The following is a 7890-nucleotide window of genomic DNA, read 5'->3' on the forward strand; positions in this document are numbered from 1 at the left end:
TATTACCATAGCAACTTAATACAGAGCTCCATTTCTATTTTGAAGGATTGTGAGGTGTTTAGAAACATTATAATTATAGATACATTCTCATTATAATAGAAAATAATGATAGAAATAGTCAAAAGTATGGGTTTTGCCAAATTTATTCAAAAATTATTCTAAGGGTAATACTGTAATAATTAATTTCTTAAGTAAGTACTGAAATATCACTGTATAAATCCTGGTAGGTGATGTGAAGATTGGAAATTAATTTGTTCTTTACTTGCACACTGGTGTGGTAATGTAGTGATGGTAATCATTACAATGTAACTCCAAATACATTATATTGATGCATCAAGAGCAACTTAACCACAATGTTAATGTGATATCACCAAGAAGTGTGATATCACCAAGAAGGCAAATGAGTGACTGCAGCCTCAGAGTAGGTATCTCTGATGAAGCTTAATCCAGGGTCAGTCTATCCTCATTTCTTTTAGCTGAGGGCTATTTTTTACCAGATTTGCATGAGACATGCATGCATTTCCCTGTCTTTCGCTTGTAAATCAATGGCACTGACATTCTACTGCTCTGCTAATTTGGTTATAGTTGATCAAGTACTACTTATAGAAGATAGACGCTTTCTTATGATCAGATTTCAAGAGATCCACAATTTTGAATAGAGTAGCAACAATTTTTTTGATGTGGTTAATCTTGTGAATGCTGAAATTTTAATTTTTGATATGATCTTAAATAATTTCATAAATTCTTAAAGAAGTGTGCTCTGGAAAGCTTCACATGGGACAGATGAACAGATACACCACACTGGACAAATGATGGTGTAGTTCAAATAGAGTTTAAATGGAATTATGTATACACACCAATATTACCTCAACATGAATTACATTTGTCAAAATCAGGTCAGCATGTCCCAGATACTTGGTTTTGAGTTTGCACAGCTATTCAAAAGTCTCTTCTCATTAACTTAAGCTGATATTGAATTTAATGCAGTTGCATAATTTTCTTTTTTTAGCTAGTTGAATAAATATGGGGCAATAACTGTCATTTGTACAAATAAGTGCTCCATATTGTTTGGGACAAAAGCATATTTTTTAAATCAATTTTAGATTTACCTTTTACCATTTCCATTTACCATTTACCATTTACCATAGATTTATTACCAAACAATTCACATGTGGTTAAAGTGCAGATTTTTCAGCTTTTTTTAAATGGTGTTTTAACCCATTTAGACCTAAGGCGCCCTCAAAAAAAACCATTCTAAAACCTAAGACATTGTTGTAAACAACCTCCAGGGCTGGTCCTAGGATTGTTGTAGTCTGTATTTCCGGTCACTTGTCTCCCCAGTACTGTCTCTGTGTCTGTGTTCCCTGAGCTGCTTCACTCCCCTGTACTTGTGTGATTTCACTATTCGGGTGGTTCCGGGTTTTCGTGGTTTCCCCCCTTCTTTCCAGCCTCACCTTACTTCCTGCTTATTTCTAGTTTTACTAATTTCTACTAATCCCTACTAATTTATAGATTGTAAAGTACTAACCTCACTAATATACTAACATGTGCATATACTAATGAACTAACACACACTAGTTTTGGGTTTTTGATAGTTTAGATCACTATACTAATACATTAACCAGTCTCCCCTTTTCCATGCTGCGCTGTAGCTCCGCCCCTTTTCTTTCTAGCCTGCTCTAACGCTGAGTTCTGCAATTGCCTGCACCTGTCTCTTGCTCTAACTGCACCTCTCTCTCTCTGCACGTGTTTACCTGCTTCACCCAGGCCGTCTGTTATCATTGTTGTCTATGTGATTCCAGTCCGCGTTTTGTCAGTCCCCTGTCATTGAATTAGTTTTCCTAATGTTCTTCACCTGGATGTTGTTTGTTACTCCTCCCTCACTCACTTAACCCCTCCTTGATTGTTATCTTCCCCAGTGTATAAATGTCAGTCTTTTCCACCCGTTCTATGTCAGAACGTTGATCATATTCATTGTGCCGATTATTTGTAAGCCTTTGTTTATTGAGATTCCTGCGACACCCCTTTGCCCGACTTCGAGTTTGCCTGCCCCTTTTGGTTTTGTTTGCTTCTGGTTCGACCTTCGCTTTTCTTTGACTTCTCTTTTGCCTGCCCCTTTGTACCTTCGCTATTTCTGATCTCCTGGTTTTTGACTTTTTGCCTGCCTTTTTACTATTCTTTTGGAAACTCGATTCGGTACCGCACTCTCTCTGATCACCTGGCTTCGAACTTCAGACTGAATAAAGACAACGTTTTTTGGATTTCCCTGGTCTGCGTGTGGGTCCTTACACGGATCATCACAAGGATTTTGGTGGCCCTAAGCAAATCTGTCCGAGCGGGGCCGGAGAGCATGGGTGGGGGGTGACTGTCGGTTTTCATCCGGGGGGGGGGCGGGGGGGGGAGGGTTCGCTTAGTAAAATCCTTCATACATTACATTGTTATAAAATGTTCGGTTGCCATTCTGTTTAAAATTTATACCGCTAGTTCCGCGATAGGGGATGCAAAAATAACGTTATTTACCTTAGATAAACATTGCATTGTGTGGCCCCCCCTCGTGGTCATGTGGCCCCCCTCCCAGCAGTTCTGGCCCTAAACAACCGCATAGACCATTTATGCCACAGGCCGGCCCTGACAATCTCCTAAAACCTGAGGGTTTTCTGAAAAACTTCACAGAATTGTCAACTTTCACTAAAACCTTTATTTCTCAGCCTCTGTAGCAGACAGAAACATGAAATGAAAACCATTTGAGAGCTTAAACCTTTTTCCTTTGCCCTAATGTCCATTAACATTTTTTTTAAATCAATAAAACTGAAAATGTTGACAAATGTGCTTGTTGTTTCCAGCCATATTTTCAATAAAACAAACAAACTGGCAGTGGTAGTGCAATAACTATATCACAGTTTGTTCACACTCTTGTAACAGAAACGGGCTCACTGTTGTGTTCAGTTAACTTTGGGCACACTGCATTTTCTGTCTGTAGTGTCAGTACTTGGAGGATTACATTCTTCACCACCAGAGGGCATAAGCTTTTAAAAAATGGGCCAGGTGTGAGAATTGTTTGGTCATCAACTGTAGAGGTCTTCCTTGGCCTGCCAATGATGTTCCAAGCAGTTGATTTTGGTAAGCCTAAGGTAAATTGTTTGATTATAAATTCAAAATTGTGGAGTACAAAGCCAAATCAAGAGAAAATTATGTATTTGTCCCAAACATTATGGAGCTCACCATAATTTGTGGCAGGATAATGTGTGTGTGTGTGTTATGCTAACTACGTATCATGCCGTGACTGAGCTAAAAAATTTTGAGTTTGAAGTTGAACATGGCAGGGGCAGAGTGCATCAGTGGTGAACTGACCTAACAGTGTTTTGAGTCAAACTGTGATCTCTCAGCCATCAATGTAGCACATCATGACAACCTTCTGCAGAGGGCTGTATATCACTTAATGCGCTGGCTCAAGCAAAGGCTAATTACTTTTCTTCCTTTTAGAATAATTCAGGCAGTTGTAGAGGTCATGTCCCAGTAGAAGAAAATTACATTGCTGATACTAAGTTACATACTTTAAACTCAGATTGTGACCAAATTTTTTCAACAAATATCAACTATAGATATAAATCAGCGCAATACTCTCATTGGTAATATTTATATATTGAAATATACAATTAGAAGTTACCTTCATACAACACAAGAATATCTAACAATAGATATATTCTCCTTACGTGAAAAATGTATAATTTTTGCGAGTATTTAACAACTAGAGGCCACCATACCGAAATATTTCAGTATTTTCAATCATGCTAATGGATGAGCATGATTGAATCAGATAACCCTCTGAATCTCATGACCAATAACAGCATCAGAAATATTATTGCCAGAGTATGGTTCTCTTTCCAGTTTTCTGTGTGCTGTATTTGCAAACATAGCACCCTGCCAGAGGTGATATACTAAAAACTAGTTTAACATCACCTAAACTGCCAGCTGGTTAGCCAATAGATTTACCTTGTTTACAATATTTTGTTCATTTTACATTGCTAGCAAATAAACTTGATTCATAGGCTTCACAAATATGACTTTTCAAGCATACCCACCACATTGACTTCCTTAGGTAACCCAGACTGCAAACAAGTCTAACTCAATAAATTGTACTAATATAAATGTGGATTTCAAACAATTTGCTTTTAATGACTCCAGAAAAAATATGTTGTGATAAAGTATAAATATAAGATGGTTGTAATATCTATCTGCTGCTAAAGGTTTTATTTGGTCCACTGAAAGCAGCAAAAAAATAATAAATAAATAAAAAATCACAATGCTTTTCATCACCTAGTTCCTTTTATCTGGTTCACAATCCATCCGTAAATTACAGCTAAGGAAAAATATGCCTCCAGTGCATAGTGGTGCCCTTGGGCAATAAATATGAATTTGGCCATTTTTACAACAGGAAGCTGTCCTTGGTTGCTGTTAAGAGCATTCCAGCTGAATTGGAGGACAGTGAGTTTGAGGGTTGTGACCATCATGACAAATGGAGCTGAGGAAGATGAAAGAATTGATAAAACATGTTGATAATGAGCATACATTTCATGCTTTATACACTCACATAAATACATATCTTCATCATTTTCTTTACTGATGTTTTTGCCACTGGTAAACAGTAATTGGAAATCAATGCCACATTTGCAAATGATTGAAGTTATATTCATGGTTACTCTAGACTAAAGGCATTAAACAAGCAGAACTGAATTAAACGAGATACAAACCCAGCATGATATAAGTTTCACTTCTCCCATGAAATCAGAAATTAAATGAAAATTGTGTATTTAATGTACTGGCATGCGTATTTTTAAAATGTACTTTTTTAATGAGCATGCGAGACTGCTCATAAAATTAAATAAAACCAAAATATGAAAATGGCTTTTAATTAGTTTAGTTTAATGTAATGTTTTAATTGAAATTACAATGGTGAAATGTAATTATGACTTATAATATAATTGGTACTAAGAATTTGAGAGCTGTAGTTTGACCTGAAGTGAGTCTGCAGCGACACTGTATTGAGGGAGAGTTAAGATTATTCCAATGGCCCTGACTGGTAGGGGCCCTCAAAAAATAAGGTGTGGTTACAGTAATTGCACAGGGATGGGATGGCCGGGGTTGGTGGGGCCCATTGTGAGATCTTTCCACAGGGCCCAAAATCCCTGGTGGTGTCCCTGTGAGTCTGACTTAAGGCAGAGATCTGATGTGAAACTGAGATCATGATGGTGTGTATTTTCCATGTTAGATAAGTGAGCAGTGTTGTACTTAATGGCACTTCTGTATGTGGAGTACTGAACATTAAACACAGTATTAACTGTTAAAATCATAATTTTCAACAAATTTGCATTTGCCATGTTATGCAATGGCTGACAGCCTTGCCTTTTCTGCAAATCATTAATGTGTTGCAACTGTGTCTTTGGACACAAATCCAAGTGCAAACTGGAAGGAGGGTGTGTCTGAATAGAACAGTCAGAGATTCAAGTGGATGAGTTGAGTAGGGGGAGGGGTTCCTAAGATATCTCCATAAAAAAACTATTGAAATCTTCTATTGTATGTTTTCTCTGAAATGTGACCCCTTATACCCACACCCATGCCGCCCCACAAAGAAACCCAAAATCATTATATAAGCTAACTTAGCAACACTGCCAGTGTCATGGATTTGCGCTAAGTGCAATGTCTATCTTCAAAACCTAATGTGCTTCAAAACCTGTTTTTCTGCAGCAGAACAGCAAGACACCCATTTGGTTTTTCATGGCTCAGGAGACAGTCTAATTGGTTGAGAACTTTCCCATGCGAAATGCATCTCTCTGATAATTATGACAATAAAAATGTATTTTAAATAGCACTTTGCATATGGTGCATATGTATACAGTACTTTTCATATAGTGCAGATATACGTAGGCTATATTGGAATGACGAAAACACACATTTCAGTTATAATAGCTAATTAGAAAAGTACAGTCAAGCACAAACATCTCACAAAATGGCATCCATTTACCAGGTTCAGTTACTGTGCAAAGTTAGCAACATGCTGACAAACCCATACATTGCTGTGGATACTATGGCCTTAAGAGTTCCTATTTGACCCACCCAGGGAGTGCCTCCTTGCCACTGTTGCCCTAGGCTTGCTTTTGTGGGGGGTTTAGGCCTGGATCCACTGTAAAGCGTATTGTGTCAAATGTTTATAAAATGCGCTATGCAAAATAAATTTGATTTCATTTAATCATTGAGCAGTATCAGAATTTCTCTTAACTAGCAAAATGCAGTTTTTCCACCCTGCAGAGCTATAATTTACTTTCAGGCTGGGCAGCTGCTTACACAGCAAGTTTTGATTCCCATATGTTGTAGCCCCAACATGAAATTAGTAAACAAGCAGATGAGCTGGTTTTCCTATCACTGTTGCTTGGTGAAAGAAAATGTATTAAAATGTCTATGCTAATGTCATAAACAAGGTCTTGAACCATCCATCCATCCATTATCTATACCTGCTTATCCTGGGCAGGGTCTCGGGGGTGCTGGAGCCTACCCCAGCGTGCATTGCGTGAGAGGCAGGAATACACCCTGGACAGGCTGCCAATCTATCACAAAAACCAAATTCTCCAGCCCAATTTGAAAAACTTTTATTAGGCCTATTACATGTTATTTAATTGGCCTAATACTGTCTCACACAGACTACTGTATGCTGTTGACTTCATAAAAGCATACTTTGGTGAGTCATTCCACGAAACCGGTACGATTTGAGTCCCTCTGACCTTCTTAAGTGTATTTTATCTATTTGGCCACCAAAATCTATTTAAAAGCTTTTTATATCAATTGAAATGTCCCCTTTAATAAAGTGTAAAAAACATTACATAAATTTTATCTTTATATCAGAAATTATCTTGTTTTTTCAGTTGACACCACCTATTTTGTCATGTCCCTCATGGCCTTCGATGAAAGTGTACTTAGGATATGACTAATAAAATTAGAAAAAAGCCCATACATTTTGCCATTCACATAAACATGTATCTGTGCTTTTTTTTTGCTGGTAATGTTTTTTTTCTTCTAAATAAATTCATGATTATTCATTAAAATCACATTATTTAGTTCTGTACTTCAGTAACCCCTCAATCCCGTTACACAAATCATTCTCCCCCCATAAAAATAATGAACTGATCCTTATGTGACATCATCAACTGGAAGTGACATCATAGAAGTCTTCTGAACAACATGGTGCAGAAACAGGCAAGTTACCACCTTCTTTTATAACTATATTTCAGTCATTTATATTGTGATATAGTGGTCGTCAAGCTCCACAACTCAACCCTGTTACATGAAATAAAGATAGAAAACTGTTACTTGTGAAAATTATCTTTGTTATTTCAACAATATATGCGATTTTTTAATCTAATGCATGCCATGTGCTCCTGTTATTCACCACATGTAGAGCAGCGGCCATCTTGAGCAAAAAATCACAACCCCGTCACACTCAACCCTGTTACTTGTTTGATCATAACGGGGTTGTGTGTCAGGTTTCTGTTCCTGTTTTCTGTTTTTTCCATTCTGGGCCGCCAGATGGCGGTAGTTCTGTCCCTTTCGCTGGTCAATTGTTTTATTGGTTTCAATTATTCTATTATTGTTTTTCACTTGTGACTAGTTATCCCTTCCCTCTGTGGTCTGATTGTGCATTGTGCCCTCCTGTGTCTCGTTAGTGTTCTGTCTATTTAAGTTCTTTGCTTCCCTGACTCGGGTGCTGGTTCCTTGCGTTTCAATATGTGTTGCTGCGTGTGTTTATGACTCTGTGTTTCCGTGTATATTCCGTCGCTGTGTTTCTGCCCATGCGTTCCTGCCTGTTTGTCCCGCCTGCCCTTTTGGCTTTCCTGGTTT

The sequence above is a fragment of the Anguilla anguilla genome, chromosome 3, assembly GCF_013347855.1.
Source record: "Anguilla anguilla isolate fAngAng1 chromosome 3, fAngAng1.pri, whole genome shotgun sequence".
NCBI lineage: Eukaryota > Metazoa > Chordata > Actinopteri > Anguilliformes > Anguillidae > Anguilla > Anguilla anguilla.